Genomic DNA, 21,577 nt, shown 5'->3' with positions numbered 1-21,577 from the left:
TGTAGACTCATAGGCGATGAATTTCATTTTTCCAACTTCAGATCTCTACCAGGCAGCTAGTGCATAGACACATAACCCCGGGGGCGGGGGGGGGCACCCGCAGTGCACGGGGTCCTCGGCCCGAGGCGTCGCGGCCCCAGGGGAGGAGCGCGGCGCCCACCGCACTGGCACCGGGGCGCGGACTCGACCCTGAGCTCGCCCCGGTTGCAGAGGGTGACCCGTGGAGGAAAACTGGGTTTTCTCATCTTAATACCGATATATTTAACATGTATTGAAAAAAAAAAAAAAAACAGTTGCTTCGGATAAGGCGAAAGTAGCTTCCCTAACAAATGAACTTTGGTGAGAAGGAGGAATCCACAGTCCGAGCTGACGCCGACGCAGGTGCCAGGCGCCATGTTGGGAGCTTTCTCGTCGAGCCCCGGGCACCCCGGCCAGGGGACCGCTAGCTCCACGCGGCAGCTCGGAAGCCCGTTCGCACCGCCCGGGAGCGCTGCGGCAGGAGCCCGGCCCCGGGCTGGGCCGTCCCCGCGGCGCCCGCACTGACCCCGGCCCGGGACTCCCGCGCGGCCGCCGCCCGCGTGCAGGGGGAGCCCCGGCCGCAGTGCGCGCCGCGGCCACCAGGTGGCGCCGCGAGCCCGGGCAAGCTGCGCGGCGTCAGAGGCCGCGGGGTCTCCGGGCCGGCCTCGCAGGGCCTCGGGGCGGGGCGGGGGCCGCCCCGAGGGTGCGGGGTTCGGCGGCCGGTGGCGGGGTGCCCCGGCTTGGGCCCCCGCTTCCCCCGCCCGCGCAGACGTTTATCTGAGGGAAGATGCTGAAAAGCCAGGGTGCGTTCTCCAAGAGGAACCTGCCGCAGAGTTTTGTGGGTTTTTTAAACAGATTTTTAAAATTTGTTTATCAATGAGAGAGAGACACAGGTAGAGGCTCCTCGCAGGGAGCCCGACGCGGGACTCGATCCCAGGACACCAGGGTCACGCCCCGGGCTGCAGGCGGCCCTGACCGCTGAGCCCCCGGGACCCGCCCCACGGTTTTAAAGTAAACCTGTGCGGGGATCCCTGGGTGGCGCAGCGGTTTGGCACCTGCCTTTGGCCCAGGGCGCGATCCTGGAGACCCGGGATCGAATCCCACGTCGGGCTCCCGGTGCATGGAGCCTGCTTCTCCCTCTGCCTGTGTCTCTGCCTCTCTCTCTCTCTCTCTCTCTCTCTCTCTCTCTCTCTCTCTCTCTGACTATCATAAATAAATAAAAATTAAAAAAATAATAATAATAAAATAAAGTAAACCTGTGCGCGTCGGGGTCGTTAAGATAAAAGTGCAAAGGCCTGCGGATGCCCGTGAGCCCCGCGGCTCCTGCAGACGCCTTAGGAGCCTGAGGCCGGGCGCGGGGTCTGGCTTCCCCGGCCCGGCTCCCCACACCGAGGGTGAGCCCAGGGCCTGGCGGCAGCTGCCCCCCTGCATGGCCCCCCGGGCCTGGGTGCTTCCCCCCTGCGTGGGCCCCGGGCCTGGGTGCTCCCCTCCACTGCATGCGCCGCCCCACCCCCGGGCCTGGGTGCCTCTGCGTGCCCCCCCCCCCGGGCCTGGGTGCCTCTGCGTGCCCTCCCCCCCCCCGGGCCTGGGTGCTTCCCTCTTTTGTGGGCCCGGGGCCTGGGTGCTTTCTCCTGCGTACCACCCCCCCCCCCCCGGGCCTGGGTGCTCCCCCGCTGCGGGCCCTGGCTCCGCCGGCGAATGTTCCCGAAGCGCACCCGCGTGGGGCGGCCGGCTGGGCCCCGCACCGGCTGGGGAGTGAGCGGCGTGGCCCGGGGACGAGGCCCAGCCGAGCAGCAGCCACGCGGGGTAGGCGGGCCGCCGGCTGCTGTGGGGTCGGGGCCGCGGAGCCAGGGCCTCCCGGGTCAGCTTGGCGGGGCGGGGAGCGGAGGGCTCGCGCCCCGAGGGTCCGGGAGCACAGGCCCCTGAGCAGGCGGAGGCCCTCGGCCCTCGGAGCCTGGACGGCGGAGGGTCGGCCTGGGCACCGGGTGGGGGGCGGGGGGGCAGGCGAGGAGGCCCGGCTCCCCGGACCCAAGCCAGGCCTCGCGAGCCCCGGGCCCTGCCCTGACCCTGGGGTGGGGCCGGTCGCCCTCGGCTGCGCGGTCCCTGGAGGTCGCGGAAGGGCCCGAAGCCCGTGCACGGAGCCCTCGCGCCTTCTGCAGCCGAGCCCGCCCTTGACCCGGCCATGGAAGCGACTCCCCACCGGTGCTGCTCGGCCCTGCTTGCTTAAAAAAGCTATTTTTAAAAAATAATAATTGATTAATTAATTAATCAAAATAAAATAATAACTCCTGATGCCTCCAGATCAGGTAAAGCAGCTTGGGGGACCTTGGCGGTCTTTCCCCCTCAATCCCTCATTTTATTTTAAAGATTGTATTTATTTATCCATGAGAGAGAGAGAGAGGCAGAGACACAGGCCGAGGGAGAAGCAGGCCCCACGCAGGGAGCCCGACGTGGGGCTCGATCCGACCCCGGGTCTCCGGGGTCACGCCCTGGGCCCCAGGCGGTGCTAACCGCTGAGCACTCCCCGCCCCAGGCTGCCCACGATCCCGCATCTTATGAATGAAGGTGCTGAGCTGTGGAGAGGGTGAGTGCGGCCCTCAGGCCCCGGCGCTGGGCCTGTGTCCAGGTGGGAGAGGAAGCCCCATTGGCTCCTGGAGCGTGGCCACTACCTGGGCCCCCGAGCGAGGGCGGCTCACAGCCCGGAGGGGACACGCAGGCCACTCAGGCCCCTGGAGCCCTGGGCAGGGCGAGCCCAGCGCGGGCCCTATGCGCCTCCCAGGGGTGCTCTTAAGGCAAACCAGAGCTAAGGGAACCCTCACTTTTTTTTTTATCAGAATTTTAAATGCCAATGATTTTCCTTTTTTTTTTTTTCCAACAGTAAGACTGGTGCAGTCAGTCATCAGGACTCTTGGTTGTGCCAAGAACCCAACCGAAACCAGCCTGGTCAGATGGGGCCACTTAAAGGCAGGCGCCTGCAGCGAGAGGGGAGCCGGGAGCCCAGGCCGAAGCCCCCTTTGGGCACTGCTGTCCTTCTGTCGCCACAGGCCAGCAGAGAAGTGAGTGAAGAGATGATTGAGGTGAGAAAGTGCAACAACGAGACCCTGGAGGGAAGGCCCCCAAGTCACACCCACCTGTGGTCTTACCTTGGTAGCAGGCACCATGTCTGGTTTAACTGGCTCTGCAGTATCTAGAACATCCCTGACTCAGCAGGCACTTAATGTCCACTGAATGAGTGACCCCCAGGATCTGTCCTCATCTAGCTTGGAGTCTAGCAGGGGGACCCAGATGGCACTGAGTCCATGTGGTAAATGCACAGCTCCCGGCCTCCACCCCACTGTGTCCATCTCTAGGCCGGGACTCAACAGAGAGGAGGGAGGAGCACACCTACCCAGGGGGAGTACACAGAGGATGGCCACATCCTCCCTCCCCAGGGGAGAGCCCTCTGTGGGGGGACAGCTGTGTCCAGCAGGAGGTGGTGTACTGTGGGTGTGAGCCACAGTGACTAGAGGCATGGACGGCTCACACCTGCTGCTCTGCTTCTCACAGAAGCTCTAGGCTCACTATGTCCTGTCTAATGGGGGCAGGGTGGGGGCGCTGAGAAACGGAATTTTGTTTGTTTTAGGGTTAGGGACTTAGCTGTCTTGCTCAAGAATAAACAGTAAGTTATGGGCAGGAATTGAAGAGTATTTGATGGGATTTTCACTTTCATTTTCAGAGCTTTATTCTTTTACTTACAAGTTGGGAGAAATAATAAAAGTTCTCAATACTGAGGAAAAAAAATACTTGTAATATCTGAGCATATCAGAAACTAGCAACTCTGCTTTATTTTAGGAGAACAGAGTGTTGTCTGGAGAGAACTGCGTTTGATAAAATATTGGCAAACGTGTTAAAAGAATACTATGGTAGTATCAGTAATATCATCGAGGGATTTAGGAAGTTCATACGTGTAATAAAAATGACACAACTTATTTGAGAACCTTGTTAGAGAATTACCAAGGAAAGATTTTTAGTTTAAATGATTTCCTATTCTTCAAGGCTAACATTTTGTCCTAAAGTCTCTCTTGAAGAGTCAAGGAGAATGGACAGGATTAAAGTATATCTATTAGCTTCTTCAGATGAGGATGCCGTAAATACCTGGAGTGTTGCCAGCTTTTGTCGCTGCCTAGGATATGGTTTGTGCTTCTGAAAATCGTGAAGAGGTTTTATAGTGAAATGATCTTAGTTATTTTATGCTGGAGTAGCATACACCTTTGGATTTTTCTATGGACTTCTTTTTATTTTTAATTTTTTAGTAGCACCAGATTATGGTCTTACCACAATGTAATTTCACATTTATGTGCGTGATTCGTTTAATTTTTTTTCTTTTAAAGATTTTATTTATTTATTCGTGATAAAGAGAGAGAGGCAGAGACACAGGCAGAGGGAGAAGCAGGCTCCATGCAGGGAGCCCGACGTGAACTCTGATCCTGGGACTCCAGGATCACGCCCTGGGCCAAAGGCAGGCGCTAAACAGCTGATCCACCCAGGGATCCCCCTGATTCGTTTAATTGATACCTGTCTCCACTATCGGACTCTGTGTTCCACAAGAACATTTTTCTGCTTCTTTCTGTAACCTCAGAGCCTTGAAGAGTTTTGCATAGAGTATATGCTCCATAATTTTTGATGAATGATTTAGGGACTTAGGGGAGGTTTTTAGGCTAGATCACTATTCATTTTAGAGCATCCCTAAGTACATTATTTTCTAAATGCTCAGAAAGCATTGTTAAAAGCAAAAGCAAAACAAAACAAAAACATTGTAATGGATGGAATTGTCATTTAGTAACCTATGGCTTTTTTTTTTTTTTTTTAAGACTTTATTCACTTACTCATGAGAGGCAGAGACACAGGCAGAGGGAGAAGCAGACTTCCTGTGGGGAGCCCGATGTGGGACTCAATCCCCGAACCCTGGAATCATGCCCTGAGCTAAAGGCAGACACTCAACCACTGAGCCACCCAGGAGTCCCAGCAACCTATAACTTTTAAGTAATTCCTTTTTTCATTTTTGAAAATATTTCTTTGATTTACTTAAATTTATTCATAACTACAAGCACTTAGATATGTTATTTGCAGATGGAGAAAGTGGGATGAAGTAATTTTTTATTGAGATATAATTGACCATGACATTCATTTCAGGTATAATGACTTCATATTTGTATATATTACAAAATGATCATCAAAATGTCTACTTAAAATCTGTCACCATACATAGTTACAGATTTTTTTCCTTATGTTGAGAACTTTTAAGATCTACTCTCCTGGGAACTTTATTTCAACTTTGTATATAATAGAGTATGAACTATAGTCACCATCCTGTACATTACATCCTCATAATTTATTTTACAACTGGAAAGCCAACCAACTTGTACCTTTGGTCCCATTCATCCATTTCAACATTCCCCGCCTCTGGCAACCTCCACTCTCTTCTCAATATATATGAGCTTTGGGTTGTTTTTGTTTGTTTCTGCCTTTTTGTTTTTGGGGTTTGGTTTTATTTTGTTTAGATTCCACCTATAAGTGAAATCTTACGGTTTTGTCTTTCTATGTATGACTTATTCACTTACCATAATGTACTCAAGGTTCATCCATGTTGTTGCAACTGGCAAGATTTCCTTCTTTTTTATGGCCGAATAACATTCTCTCGTGTCCGCACCTTTTCTTTATCTGTGCGTTCATTGATGGACACAGGTTGCTTCCATGTCTTGGCTGCTATAAATAATGCTGCAACAAACATGCCCCGAGCTAAAGGCGGATTGCAGGTATCTTTTCAAATTAATGTTTTTGCTTTCTTGGGTAAGTACCCAGAACTGGAGTTCCTGGATCATACAGTAGCTACATTTTTATTTTTTATTTTTAGAAACTTCCGTACTATTTTCCACAGTGCACCAATTTGCATTCCCACCAACAATGCACGAGGATTCCCTTTGATCTACACCCTCACCAACACTTGCTATTTCATGTCTTTTTGTAAGGTGCCATTCTAACAGGTATGAGGTGGTATCTCATTGTGGTTTTGATGTGCATTTCCCTGATGGTGAGCGATGTTGAGCAACTTCTCATGGATCTGTTAGCCATCTGGATGTCTTCCTTGGAAAAATATCTATTCAGATCCTCTGCTCGCTTTAAAATTAGATAATTTGTTTTTATGCTATTGAGTTCTAGGATATGTTCTTGATATGTTTTGGATATTAACCCCTCATAAGATACATGATTTGCAAATATTTTCTCCCAGATGATAGGATGCCTTTGAATTTTGCTCATTGTTTCCTTTGCTGTGCAGAAGGCTTTTTGTTTGATGTAGTCCCATTTGTCTTTATTTGCTTTTATTGCCTTTGCTTTTGGTGTCAGATCCACCAAATCCTCTTCTAGACCTGTGTCGAGGAGATTACTAGCTATGTTTCCTGCTAGTTTTCTGGTGTTAAATCTTAGGTTCAAGACTTTTGTCCATTTTGAGTTTATTTTTGCATATGGTGTAACACAGTGGTCCAGTTTCCTTCTTTGGCATGTGGCTGTCTCGTTTCCCCAGCACCACTTATTGAAGAGGCTGTCCTTTCCCCATTGTATATATTCTTGGCTCTTCATAAATGAACTGGTCATCTATGTGTGAGTCTATTTCTGGGCTCTCTATTCTGTTCCATTGACCTATGTGTCTGTATTTATGCCAATGCCATAGTGTGTTGATTTTTATAGTTTGTAATGTGGTTTGAATCAGAAAGTGTGATGCCACCAGCTCTGCTTTTTTACTCAAGATTGCTTTGGCAAGTCAGGGTCTTCTGCAGTTCCATACAAATTTTAGGATTGTGTGGTCTGTTCTTGTGAGAAGTGCCATTGGAATTTTGATAGGGATTGCATTGAATCTGCATATTGCTTTGGGTAGTAATGGCAATTTAATGATATTTGTACTTCCAATCTGTGAGCACAGAATATGTTTCTATTATTTGTGTCTTCATCAATTTCTTTCATCAGAATCTTCTAGTTCACAGTGGACAGGTCTTTTACTTCCTTGACTAAATTTATTTCTAGATATTTTATTCTTTTTTTAAGATTTTATTTCTTTATTCATGAGAAGAAAAAAGAGAGAGAGAGAGGCAGAGACACAGGCAGAGGGAGAAGCAGGCTCCATGCAGGGAGCCCGACGTGGGACTCATGCCTTAGGCTGAAGGCGGCGCTAAACCACTGGGCCACCTGGGCTGCCCTATTTTATTCCTTTTGATGTAATTACAAATAGGATTATTTTTCCTTCTCTTTCTGATAGTTCATTATTACTGAATAGAAACGCAACAGGGTTTTTTTTGTATATTGATCTTGAATCCTGCAACTTTATTGAATTTGTTGTTTAGTTCTGACAATTTTTTGGTGAAGTCTTCAGGGTTTTTACATATAATATGTCATCTGCAAACAGTGACAGCTTCTTCCTTTCTGATACAGATGCCTTTTATTTTTCTTGCCTAATTGCTCTAGATCAGACTTCGTTTGGTACTTTCTTACGTTTTCTCTCTCTCTCTATTCTTCTCCCAAGTTCAGTGAACTTCTTTATACTATTATTTTGAACTCTTTGTCAGGTAAATCACTTATCTCTATTTCATTAAGAATTTTCTCTCTGAGATTCTATCTTGTTCTGTAGTCCTTGGTTTCTTCACTTTCCTTGACATGCTGTCTTTCTCTTTCTTTCTTTCTTTGAGATTTTATTTATTTGATAGAGAGAAAGAGAGAGAGAGAGAGGGCACACCGACAGGGGGAGGAGTGGAAGGTGAAGGGAAAAAGAATCTCAACCAAACTCCACACTGAGTGTGGAGCCCGGCATGGGGCTCTATCTCAGGACCCTGAGATCATGACCTGAGCCAAAACCAAGAGTCAAATGCTTAACCAACTGAGCCACCCAGATGCCCCAATGCTGTGTCAGTTTCTATGCATTGGATAAAACCGCCACTTCTCCCAGTTTTGAGGAATGGCCTCAACAATGCCCTAGCTCTTCACTGTCTCTTAAACCTTTCTGATTCTCCAAGCGGCCTATTTTATTTTTAATCACTCCTAGTAGGTGAGGGTATCCCAGAACCCATCATTATCCCAAAACGGGAGGATCTCAGCACCTAGATTCAAGCTGATTGGAAGCCAGACCCTGAGGCAGCTACACTAAAGTATGCAAATATATACAGTCCTGTAGGACCACAGGCAGAAGTCCCACTGGCCTCCAGTGCCTGGGGACCTAGAGGTGTCCAAAGGCACCAGTCACCCAAATTTGGGCACCAGACAAGTGTATCCTTCTTTTCTGGGAGGTCTCAGAAAGGGATCACAGTCAGCTCTTCAGTGTGTGTTCAGTTAGAAGCCTGCCCCTCAGACTGCAGCTATGATCATAGACTAATCAGCCTCTTTCACAGAAAGATTGGGCTGCTGGATCTATTGCCTCTTGTTGTGCCCTGGTGGGGGGAGCCACTGAAGGACCCTTTTCTGTTGCTGACAGCCCTGTGGGACCCACAAGGGCGAGCCCCACTGGCCACCAGGCCAGGTGACTTAGAGGTGTCTCCTAGCAGCAGCTGCAGCAATTAGAGAAGGGTATAAGCTCCTTTCAGGGAGATACCAGTAAGCTGGAGCAGAGGGCGAGCACAGGATTACACCCACCAGCCTCCATTCCCTGAGAGCACCCCCACAGGCCTCTCCATGCATGCCAGACCTCAAGCCTGCCCTCAGGCCGAAGCTCTTGGCAAGCAAACAGGCCTTTCTCACAGAAGGACTTGCAGTGTGTTTCAGTTTGCTATCTGTGCAGTGCCCTGAGGGCGGTAGCCTGCCAAGGACTCTCTCTCCAAATACGCGAGTCCCGTGCAGCCTAAGAACTCAGCCCTCCCGGCCACCAAAGCCAGGTGCTCAAGTGTTATCCCGTGGGTGGGTCACCAGAGGAGTATGAACTCCTCTCCAGGAGTGGTGGCCCTCTAGAGTGTGGCAGAGGGAGAGCATCCCGGCCTCACCATCCCAGGTCTCCAGGAGGGTCTGCAGCCCTTAGATGTGTGCTTAACTAGAAGCCTCCACAGCCTGCAGCAGTTCCATGAGCTGAGGGCCTGTTTCACAGAAAGACTAGGATGCCTGAACTGTTGCCTCTTGCTGTGTGCCCTCAGGGTGGCAGCCATTTAAGAGCTCTCCTTTGGTTACAGTGGGTCAGGCGGTCGGGTTATGTTTTCTGGACAACCCCACGTGGGTACTATATGGAATGTTCCTTGTACCTTTGGCTCACACAGCTTTCTTGATCCTGGTGTCAGTATGCACACCTGGAGTTCCCATCTCCTTCATGGCAAAGTTTCTGATTTGAGTGCACAAGTGACATGCTTCTTGCACATCCACTCCATGGACGTGCTTGTCACTGTTGATGGTGTGTTTTCTGGTTACGACTTCACTGAGGGCAGGATCTTCTTCTCACCACCCTCCTTTGCAGAAGCCATTCTGCTAGGTCCTGGTTGGAAAGGAAGAACAATAGTTTTTGGTTTTTTGTTTTGCTTTTAAACATTTATTTAGTCATTAATTCCTTCATTCAAATAAGTAATCTTAACACCCAGCGTGGGCTTGAACTCACAACCCTGAGATCAGGAGTCCCATGCTCTCACAGCTGAGCCAGCCAGCCACCCCAGAACTTTATTTTTTTTTATTTTTTATTTTTTTAAATTTTTATTTATTTATGATAGTCACACACACAGAGAGAGAGAGGGAGGGAGGCAGAGACACAGGCAGAGAGAGAAGCAGGCTCCATGCACCAGGAGCCCGACGTGGGATTCGATCCCGGCTCTCCAGGATCGTGCCCTGGGCCCTGGGCCAAAGGCAGCGGTTTGGCAACCGCTGCACCACCCAAGGATCCCACCACCCCAGAACTTTAAAACTGTTGTTTTAAACTGGATTTTGACACTCACAAAATAAAGAAATAGGACTTTCCAATCCCATTTTACAGATTCCATTCAGACCTGGAAAGAACTATGTGTATTTTTACTCAAGTGGGTCTTGGATCCCTGGTGGTTAAGCAAAACCTTTAAAATACCCCAATATGATACAGTTGCTTTTCGGTTAAGATAATTGAGTATCTCACTAAATAACTTCATAAGTGTGAAAAGGTTCTATCAAAATCTGTGGAAGTCAAATGTACTTTTTCTTCGGTATTCCACTGTAAATGAATTGAAGACTTTGCCCTGCTATTACTTTTGTCACTCGAAAGGTTAGTGAATAGTGTGTTGGGGATTTTAAAGTCTCTTGAACACAAATTGTGAGAGAAGGAAACATTTTTTTCTCCAGCTTTTTTTTTTTTTTTTTTTTTTTATTTGAGAGAGCGAGCAAGAGAGAGCACGAGCGGGGGTTGGGTAAGGAAAGGGAGAAGCAGACTGCTTCTGCTACTCTACTCTGCTTCTGCTACTCCCTCTGCTCCCCGATGGGACCCCAGGATCATGACCTGAGCAAAAGGCAGAGCTTAACCAACTGAGCCACCCAGGGACCCCTCTCCAGCTTTATTTAACTGACAAAAAAAAATGTTTTAAATATTTATTTATTTATTCATGAGACACAGAGAGAGAGGCAGAGACACAGGCAGAGGGAGAAGCAGGCTCCATGCAGGGAGCCCAATGCGGGACTCGATCCTGGACCCTGGGATCATGCCCAGAGCTGAAGGCAGACGCTGAGCCACCCAGGTGTCCCTTAACTGACAAAATTGTATATATTTCAAGTGTACAGTGTGGTGATTTGATGTCCATACACTTTGTGACATGATTACCACTATCATGTCACTCATCATAACACTCATCACCTCACATAGTTATTTTACTTTTTGTAGTAAGAATACTTAAGATCTATTCTCTTAGCACATTTCAAGTTTTCAATACAGTTATTAACTGTAGTCACCATGCGGAACATTATATACTCAGAACTTTTCTTATGACTAACGGCTTGCACCCTTTGACCAGCATCTCTCCACCTTCCCCACCGTCCCTGCTCCAGGCCCTGGAAACAACCACTAGACTGTGTTTACACAAGATCAACTTTGTTTTGTTTTGTTTTGTTTTGTTTTTTTAGATTTTACACATAAGTAAGATCATATAGTATTTGTTTATCATGTCATCTGCAAGCAATATTTTACTTCTTCCTTTTCACTTAGCATTCCTTTTATTTATTTTTCTTGCTAATCACTCTGGCAGGACTTCCAATACTATATTGAATAAAAATGGCAAGAGGGGGTATACTTGCCTTGTTCCTGGTCTTGAGGAAAAGCTTTCAGCTTGAATATGGTGTTAGTTGCGGGCTTGTCATTTATGACCTTTGCTGTGTTGAGATAACATTCCTTCTATACTGAATTTGTTGGAAATCTTTATCATGAAACGATGTTGAATTTTGTCAAATGCTTTTTCTGCATCGTTGAGATGATCATGATTTTTATCCTCCGTTTTATTAATGTGGTGCATCAATTTTCATAGTTTAAAGAGAAAACCAACTTTCTTTTGTCTTCCATTTTTTTCCATTTTCATTGTTCTTTTTTTTTTAAGATTTTATTTATTTATTCATGAGAGAGAGACAGAGAGAGGCAGAGACACAGGCAGCGGGAGAAGCAGGCTCCATGCGGGGAGCCTGACATGGGACTTGATCCCCGGTCTCCAGGATCACGCCCTGGACTAAAGGCGGCGCTAAACCGCTGAGCCACCAGGGCTGCCCCATTTTCATTATTTTTCATTTTAGCTTTCAAATATACACATGAGAAAATATTGGTCTGCACTCCGCTTCCCTACTCTCTTCTCTTCTCTGTTTGCTACCCTCTGTAAAATTATTATTGTCAAGGTTGCCAGTGGTTTTGCTGCTAAATCCTACCTTGTGATGCTTGTCTCACTGATTACTTGAAAATATTACACATATCAACATTCTTTTTTTCAATTTGTTTATTTATAGCCAGAAGTTTGTAACCTCTTTTGCCCATTTTGCCTACCGTCCAACTCCTTGTCTCTGACAGCCACCGGCCTGTTCTCTGTTATCTATAGACTTGGGGTTTTGTTATTTTGTTTCTGTTTCTATTTTTGTTTTATTTCAGATTTCACATATAAATGAGATTGCAGAATATTTATCCTTCTCTCTCTTACTTATTTTAGCATTTAGGTTTGTCTATCTGTGTTGTTGCAGATGACAACATTTTCTCTTTTTTATGACTGAATAAGATTCCACTGTGTGTGTGTGTGTGTGTTTTAGTTTTATTTTGAATTTATTTTTAAGATCTAGCAAGAGTTCCTAAGTTCTGTATCCCAGTCTGGACACTGACCATGGAAAAATAGATGCCTTTCTGTGCTAACGGCTGTTGATGCGTGCCATGCTCCTTGACTTTGCCATTCTGAAACACTACTATTATGTCCGTGTTCTGGATGGTGGACAGGTGGTGGGCGGTCATGATGAGGTCTGGCTTTCTCAGGCTTTGTCCGGGGCTTCTTGGACAATCTTTTCACTTTCGGTGTCCAGAGCTGATGTAGCTTCATCCAACAATAGGATTTGAGGTTGTTTGATGAGGGCTCGAGCAATAGCAATCCTCTGTTTTTGACCTCCTGAGAGCTGAGTTCCCTTATCTCCCACTCTTGTTTCATGTTTATGGGGTAGGGTCTTGATGAAAGGATGTATGTTGGCTGCTCTGGCTGCATTCACAATTTCATCCTGTGATACAGCCTGACTATTGTCTCCATAGGCTATATATATACACACACATACATACCACATTTTCTTTATCCATTCATCCAGTGATGGACACTTATGTTGCATCCACGTCTTAGCTATTGTAAATAATGCTGCTATGAACATGAGGTACATATAGCTTTTTGAGTTACTGATTGCCTTTTGTTTGGGTAAATATCCGAAGTGCAATGACTGGATCATATGGTAGTTGTATTTATAATTTTTTGAGGACTCTCCATACTATTTTCCATAATGGCCACACCAACTTGCATTCTTATCCAAAGTGTGTGAGGGTTCCCTTTTCTCCATATCCTCACCAACACTTGTTATTTCTTGTCTCTTTGATGATAGCTATTCTAACAGATGTGAGGTGATATCTCACTGCAGTTTTGATTTGTGTTTTCCTGATAATGATGTTGAGCATCTTTTCATGTGTCTATTGGACATCTATTGGCCATTGAAGAAATGTCTGTTCATGTCTTCTGCCCATTCTAAATTGGATTAGCTTTTTGGTGTTGAGTTGTATGAGTTTTTTTTATATATTTTGGATACTAATCCCTTATTGGATATATCATTTACAAATATCTTCTCCTATTCAGTAGTTTCTCTTTTTGTTTTGTTGATTGTTTCCTTCACTGTACAAAAGCTTTCTGTTTTGATGTCCTAATAATTTATTTTTGCTTTTATTTCTCTTGCCTTAGAAGACCTATCTAGAAAAATGTTGCTACAAGAATGCCTTTTAATTTTGTTAATCATTTCCTTTGCAGGCAGAAGCTTCTTCATTTGATGTAGTTCCACTTGTCTATATTTGCTTTTGTTTCTTTTGCTTTTGGTATCAAATCCATAAATGCTCACCAAGACCAGTGTTCAGGAACATATCGCCTGTGCTTTTTTCTAAGCTTCTATGGTGTCAGGTCCTACACTTAAGACTTTCATCCATTTTGGGTTTATTTTTGTGTATGCCATAACACAATGGTGCAGTTTCATTCTTTTGCATGTGGCTGTTTTTCCCAGCACCACTTGTTGAAGAGATTGTCCTTTCCCCATTGTATACTCTTGGCTCTTTGCTATAAATGAATTGACCGTGTGTGTGCATTTATTTCTGGGCTCCCTATTCTGTTCCACTGATCTATGTATCTGTTTTTATGCCAGTACAATACTGTTTTGATTACAATAGCTTTAAAATAGAGTTTGAAATCAGTGAACTTGATGCCTATAGCCTTTTCTTTTTCTCAAATTGTTTTAGCTATTTAGGCGGGTCTTTTGTAGTTCCATACAAATTTTAGGATTTTTCTTCAGTAAAAAATGCTGTTGGTATTTTGATAGGGATTGAATCTGTAGATTGCTTTAGATTGTATGGACATTTTAACGATATTCTTCTAATCCATGATCATTGTATATCTTTCCATTTATTTGTGTCCTCTTCAGTTTAATTCACAAATGAATGTCATACTTTTCTGAGTACAGGGTTTCCACCTCTTTGGTTAAGTTTATTCCAAGGCATTTTATTCTTTTTTTTAAAGATTTTATTTATTTATTCATGAGAGACCGAGAGACAGAGACACAGGCAGAGTGAGAAGCAGGTTCCATGCAGGGAGCCCGACATGGGACTCAATCCGAGATCCGCTGGATCACGCCCTGGGCAGAAGGCAGTGCTAAACAGCTGAGCCACCCAGGCTGCCCTGTTTTATTCTTTTTGATGCAATTGTAAATGGAATTGTTTTAATTTCTCTTTCTGGCAGTTAATTATTACTGAATAGAAATGCAACAGTTTTTTTTGGGGGGGGGTTTGATATATCTATTTTGAATCCTACAATTTTACTTTGAATTTGTTGATTAGTTCTAACAATTTTTTGGTGAAGTCTTTAGGCTTTTTACATGTAATATCATGCCATCTGCAGATAGTGACAGTTTTACTTCCTTTCTGTTATAGGTGCCTTTTTTTTTTTTTTTTTTTTTCTGGCCTACTATCTCAAATACTATCTTGGATAAGAGTGGTAAGGAAAAGCTTTCAGGTTTTCACTGTTGATTATGTTAGCTGTTGGTTTTTCATTTATGGCTTTTATTATGTTGAGGTACATTCCCTCTATGTTTTGTTGAGTTTTTTAAATCATTTTTGGTTGATACTGAATTTTGTCAAATACTTTTTCTGTAAACACTGAGATGATTATATGATTTTTATCCTATATTTTGTTAATGTGGTATATTACAACACATTTTTTTGTATGTTGAACCATCCTTGCATCCCTGGAATAAATCCTAGTTGATCATGGTGTGTGATCTTGTTTTTTTTTTAATTTTATTTTTTTTAAAGATTTATTTATTTGAGAGAGAGAAGAGTGAATGCACACAAGTGGGGAGAGGGGCCGAGAAAGAGAAACTCTCAAGCAGAATCCCCACTAAGCATGGAGCCCATTGTGGGACTCAATCCCAGGATCCTGAGATGATGACCTAAGCCAAAAATCAAGAGTCAGTCACTCAACCAACTGAACCATCCAGGCACCCTGGTGTATGATCCGTTGTATTGTATTAGGTTTGCTAACATTTTGTTGAGAGTTTCTGCATCTGTCTTTATCAAGGATTTTGGCCTATAATTATTTTTTCTTGTGTTGTCCTCTGGTTTTAGTATCAGGGTAATGTTAGCCTTGTAAAACAAGTTCAGAAGTGTTGCTGAATATCAGGTAGAGTCCGCCAGTGAAGCCATCTGGTCCTGGAATTTTGTTTGTTGGAAGGCTTTAATTCCTGATTCAATCTCCTTACTAGTAATTGTTCTGTTCAGATGCTCTATTTCTTCATTATTCAGTCTTAGTAGGTTGCATGTTTCTAGGAATCTATCCATTTCTTTTGGTTGTCAAATTTATTTGACATATGTTTTTTCTAGTAGGTTTTTATGATTCTTAGTATATTATCTGTTCTGTCTCCTCTTTCATATCTGATTTTATTTGAATTTGTTTTCCTTGATGAATCTAGCTAAAGGTTTGTCAATTTTATCTTTTCAAAGAACCAGCTCTTAGTTTCATTGATATTTTTCATTGACTTTTACCTTCTATTTCTTTTATTTCCACTCTAATTTTCGTTATTGCCCTCCTACTAACTTTGAGCTTTCTTTTTTCTGCTCTTTTTTCTAGTTCCTCTAGTTAGGTTGTTTACCTCATTTATCACTATGAACTTTCCTTTAGAACTGCTTTTGCAGGGCGCCTGGGTGGCTCAGTTGGTTAAGCGTCTGCCTTTAGCTCAGGCATGATTCCAGGGTCCTGGGATCGAGTCCCACATCAAGCTGCCTACTCAGTGAAGAGCCTGCTTCTCTGTCTCTCTTCCCCCTTTTCCCCACTCATGCACATACATGTGTGTGTGCCCTCTCTCTCACTCTATCTCAAATAAATAAATACAATCTTTTAAAATATTTTAAAAACTGCTTTTGCTGCATCCCAGAGTTTTGGTATGTTGTATTTACACTTTCATTTGTCTTGAGGTATTTTTTTTTCTTTTGATTTCTTTTTTTGACCCATGTCCAGTAGCATGTTGTTTAATCTCCACATATTTATGAATTTTCTAGTTTTTTCATATAATTGATTTCTAGTTTTGTGCTATTGTGGTTGGTAAAGATGCTTAATATGATTTGTCTTCTTAAATTGATTAAGGCTTGTTTTGTGGCCTAATATATGATCTATTCTGGAGAATGTTGCATGTGCACTTGAGAAGAATGTATATTCTGGGTTTTGGGGGGATGGAATGTTTAGTGTATATCTGTTAATTTCTTCTGGCCTAATGTGTCACTTAAGGCTGATGCTTCTTTTTTTTTTTTTTTTTTTGGTCTGGATGGTTTATCCATTGATGAAAGTGGGGTATTAAGGTCCCCTACTGGGGCACCTGGGTGGTACAGTGGTTGAGTGTCTTCCTTTGGCTCAGGTCATGATCCTTGGGTCCTGGCATCAAGTCCCATAACAGGCTGCCCATGGGTGGGGGGGGGGCTGCTTCTCTCTCTGCCTATGTCTCTGCCTCTCTCTGCGTGTCTCTCATGAATAAACAGGTAAAATCTTTAAAACAAACAAACAAACACTGCTTTAAAAAAAAAAAAAGAAGTCCCCTACTTCTATTGTATTACTGTTTTTTCCTTTAGATTTGTTAATATTTACTTTATATACTTTAGGTGCTTCTATGTTGGGTGCATAGTTATTTAAAATGTTATATCCCCTTATTGAATCGATCGTTTATCACTGTTACACTCTTATCTTTTATTACAGTCTCTATTTTATTTTATTTTATTATTTTATTTTATTTTTTACAGTCTCTATTTTAATGTCTATTTTTGTCTAAGTAGAAATACCCACTTTATTTCTGGTTTCCATTTGCATGGAATATCTTTTTCCATTTATTCACTTCTAGTCTATGTGTGTCATTATATCTGACATGAATCTCTTTTAGGTAGCATTTAGGTAAGTCTTGTTTTTTATTCATTCAGGTACTCTTATGTCTTTTGATTGGATAATTTAGTCCATTTACATTTAAGGTAATTATTGTCATATATGTACTTACTGCCATTTTGTTCATTGTTTTCTGGCTCTTCTGTAGTTCTTCAGTTCCTTTCTTCTTGCTCTCTTTTGTGATTTGATTTTCTGTAGTGTTATGATCCCTTTATCTTTTGTGTATCTATTATAGGTTTTTGCTTTTTTTATTAAAGATTTTATTTATTCATGAGAGACACAGAGAGAGAGGCAGAGACATAGGCAGAGGGAGAAGCAGGCTTCCTACATGGAGCCCAATGTGGGACTTGATCCCAGGACCCCGGGATCACAACCTGAACCAAAGGCAGATACTCAACCACTGAGCCACCCAGGCATCCCTATTATAGGTTTTTGCTTTCTAGTTACCATTAGACATGCTCAATGTCTTATAAATTTTTTTTTACCAATAACTGCATATATACACATATATAGAGAATATATACTTTATATTTCTGTGAAGGAAGCTCATAGGCATAAAATTTTAAAAATCCTTACTGATGAAGTTAAAATTGTCCAAAAAATTAATAAATTGTTTCATTGGTTCAGCAACCACCACGGTGTTAGTTAATATTCACAGTGGCTTAAACATAAATAATCTTGAGATCCAAACAAGATCATTAAAGTGAAGAAGAAAAGGATAGAACTCTGGAAACAGATACCAGTAAAGTCTCCAACTCACAATAGTCATGTGTCTTAGATGTGCAAGTCACTGGATATGCAAACTTCCAAAGAGCTGTAGGTACTGGAGCGAAGAAGGAAGTTATTTATGGAAACAGGTATATGTCATTGGTGACAGGCAGGGTTCATACTAAGTAGTTATGCACAGATATGAAGTAAAATATAGAAATACTTCAACATTGGTTAATAAATGGCTGCTGCCTCAAATCTTCTGAGCCCCTCATCCCAACTGCTCTCACCCTTCTTCAAGGTGTACCACAATGACTCTGAGATAGGGGCCTCTTAACCCTCTCCTGCAGAGGGTCAGAACCCATGCCATATCAGTTGGAGAAACTTTTGAGCCCAGTTCTGGTGCCAGGTGCCTACAAAGCAGGTGCTATTAGTATAAACAGTTTACAGATTCAGAAGGTAAGCCTAGAGAGATCAGTGGCTTATCTAAGGTGACACAATTATTAAGAAAGCCTGGGATGAAAAGCTAGGTCTGATTTCTTTTCTTTTCTTTTTTTTTTTTTAAATATTTTATTTATTTATTCATGAGAGAGAGAGAGAGAGAGGCAGGCACACAGGCAGAGGGAGAAGCAGGCTTCATGCAGGGAGCCTGATGTGGGACTCGATCCTGGGTCTCCAGGATCATGCCCTGGGCTGAAGGTGACGCTAAACCGCTGAGCCACCCGGGCTGCCCAATAATAGCTTATTCTACAAGGTATTAAAAGTGGTAGGCGGGATCCCTGGGTGGCGCAGCGGTTTGGCGCCTGCCTTTGGCCCAGGGCGCGATCCTGGAGACCTGGGATCAAATCCCACATCGGGCTCCCGGTGCAAGGAGCCTGCTTCTCCCTCTGCCTGTGTCTCTGCCTCTCTCTCTCTCTCTCTGTGACTATCATAAATAAAAAAAAAAAATAAAATAAAAGTGGTGGGCATAGTTCTAAGTACTTTATATATTTGAACTTGTTTATACCTTACAACCACAATATAGTGGGTACTATTATCCTCATTTTCAGATGAGGAATCTGAAACATGGGTAGTAAATAACAGTTGACATTTGGACCCAAAGAATCTGGTTCCAGAATCTGATTTCTTACTAGTATATTGTATTGTCCTTTTTAAACAGTCACATGTATGTAGATAAAGTATATTCCTCATATTTTAAATGATGATTTCTGGGTAAAAACCATGCATTTTGGTCCTAACTAAAAATAATTCTTCTAAGTTCTTCTCTGGCTCTATGCAGTTTTTTGAAGTTGGTTTATACACATTTACTCAAATCTTTCCCATTCAAAACTTAAAAATTCCTGGGGGGGGTCATTAAAAATGGGTGGGGAGATAGGTGAAAGCAGGGTAAAGTAAATGAAGATGTGTACATTCTAGAAAATCTAATTCAAACAAGTCACTAAAACACTTTTATTTTTCTGAACCATATTTTTATTTAATCTTAATTTTTTAAAAGATTTTTTATTTATTTTATTCATGATAGAGAGAGAGAGAGAGAGAGGGGCAGAGACACAGGCAGAGGGAGAAGCAGGCTCCATGCAAGGAGCCCGACATGGGACTTGATCCTGGGACCCCCGCATCACGCCCTGGGCCAAAGGCAGGTGCCAAACCACTGAGCCACCCAGGGATCCCCTTAATCTTAATTTTTATTTAATCTTAACCATTTTTAAGTGTACAGTTTCATGGCATTAAATATATTCACATTGTTATGCATCGATCACTATGAGTTATTTCTGGAACTCCTCATCTTATAAAACAAACTATCCACTAAGCAAAAAACTACCCATTCCCTCCTCTGCCAGTACCTGGCAACCACCATCCTACTTTCTCTCTATGAATTTTATTACTTTATGTATCTCATATAAGTGAAATCATACATTATATCCATTTTTGTGACTGGCTTATTTGCTTAACATAATGCCCGCAAGGATCATCCATGCTGTAACATATTTCAGAATTTCCTACCTTTTTAAGGCTGAATAATATTCCATTGTATGTATACCACATTTCATTTACCCATTCATCTATGGATAATGAGTTACTTCCACTCCTTGACTATTGTGAAAAATGCTCCTATGAACATCAGTGTACAAATATCTTGACAAGTCACTGTTATCACTTTTGTATAGGTACCCAGAAGTGGAATTCCTGGATAGTGTAGCAATTACATTATTTTTTGAAAAATCATTTTATTTTTTTATAGCAGACACACCATTTTACATTTCCATCAACAGTGCCTAAGTATATCAATTTGTTTACAACCTTGTGAACACTTGTTATTTTCTGGATTACTTTTTAAGCTGAAGTATAATTGAAATACGCTATTATTTTAGTTTCAGGTGTACCATATATTGATTTGACATTTATATGAAATGTTCACCATTATAAGTATAGTTATCATCTGTTACCGTAAAAATATTATTGACTTCATTTATTACTTTCAACAGAGTCTTTAGGGTTTCCTACATATAGTATGTCATCTGCAAATAGTGACAGTTTAATTTCTTTTACCAATTTGGATGCCTTTTATTTCTTGTCTGATTGCTGGCTAGGATTTCTGATACTATGTTGAATAAAAGTGGCAAGAATAAATAAACATCCTTGTCTTCCTAATCTCAGAGAAAAAGCTTTTTTTTTTTAACATTTGTTTTTATTTAAATTCAGTTTGCCAACATGTAGTATAATACCTAGTGCTCATCCCATCAAGAGCCCTCCTCATTGCCCGTCCCTCAGTCACCCCATCCCTCCACCTACCTCCCTTTCTGTAATCCTTTGTTTGTTTCCTGAGTTAGGAGTCTCTCATGGTTTGTCTCCCTCTCTAATTTTTCCCACTCAGTTCCCCTCCTTTTCCTTATAATCCCTTTCACTATTTCTTATATTCCACATGTGAGTGAAACCATATGATGATTGTCCTTCTCTGATCGACTCATTTCACTCAGCATAATACCCTCCAGTTCCATCCACATCAAGCAAATGGTGGGTATTCATCCTTTCTGATGGCTGTCCATTGTATGTATAGACCACATCTTCTTTATCCATTCATCTGTCAATGGACATCATGGCTCCTTCCACAGTTTGGCTATGGTGGACATTGCTGCTATGAACATTGGGGTGCAGGTGTCCCAGCATTTCACTGCATCTGTATCTTTGGGATAAATCTCCAGCAGTGCAATTGCTGAGTCATAGGGTAGCTCTATTTTTAACTTTGAGGAACCTCCACACAGTTTTCCAGAGCGGCTACACCAGCTTGCCATCCCACCAACAATGCAAGAGGGTTCCCCCTTCGCCACATCCTCGCCAACATTTGTTGTTTCCTGTCTTGTTAATTTTCACCATTCTCACTGGTGTGACTTGGTATCTCATCATGGTTTTGATTTGTATCTCCCTGATGCCAAGTGATGTGGAGCATTTTCTCACATGCTTGGTGGCCATGTGTATGTCTTCTTTAGAGAAATGTCTGTTCATGTCTTCTGCCCATGTCATGATTGGATTGTTTGTTTCTTGGGTGTTGAGTTTGATACGTTCTTTATAGATCTTGGATACTAGCCCTTTATCTGATATGTCATTTGCAAATACCTTCTCCCATTCTGTAAGTTGTCTTTTAGTGTTTTGGTTTTTTTTAAAGATTTTTATTTATTTACGAAAGACACACACAGAGAGAGAGAGAGAGAGAGAGAGAGAGA

General features: G+C 43.2%; 1 long non-coding RNA gene across 1 annotated transcript in view; it reads left to right on the top strand.

Moving 5' to 3' along the window:
* The first annotated feature begins 2,899 nt into the window (after positions 1 to 2,899).
* The window catches only part of LOC144304678 (uncharacterized), a 38,683-nt gene continuing 20,005 nt past the window's right edge, over positions 2,900 to 21,577 (top strand). Inside the window, exon 1 of the long non-coding RNA XR_013371601.1 lies at positions 2,900 to 3,095. This is a non-coding gene — a long non-coding RNA (uncharacterized LOC144304678). The remainder of the gene's footprint in view (positions 3,096 to 21,577) is intronic.

This window comes from Canis aureus, chromosome 34, assembly GCF_053574225.1.
Source record: "Canis aureus isolate CA01 chromosome 34, VMU_Caureus_v.1.0, whole genome shotgun sequence".
In the NCBI taxonomy this organism is placed as follows: Eukaryota; Metazoa; Chordata; class Mammalia; order Carnivora; family Canidae; genus Canis; species Canis aureus.
The sequence above is the reverse complement of the archived record's forward strand: the minus strand, read 5'-3'. Positions and strand labels throughout refer to the sequence as shown.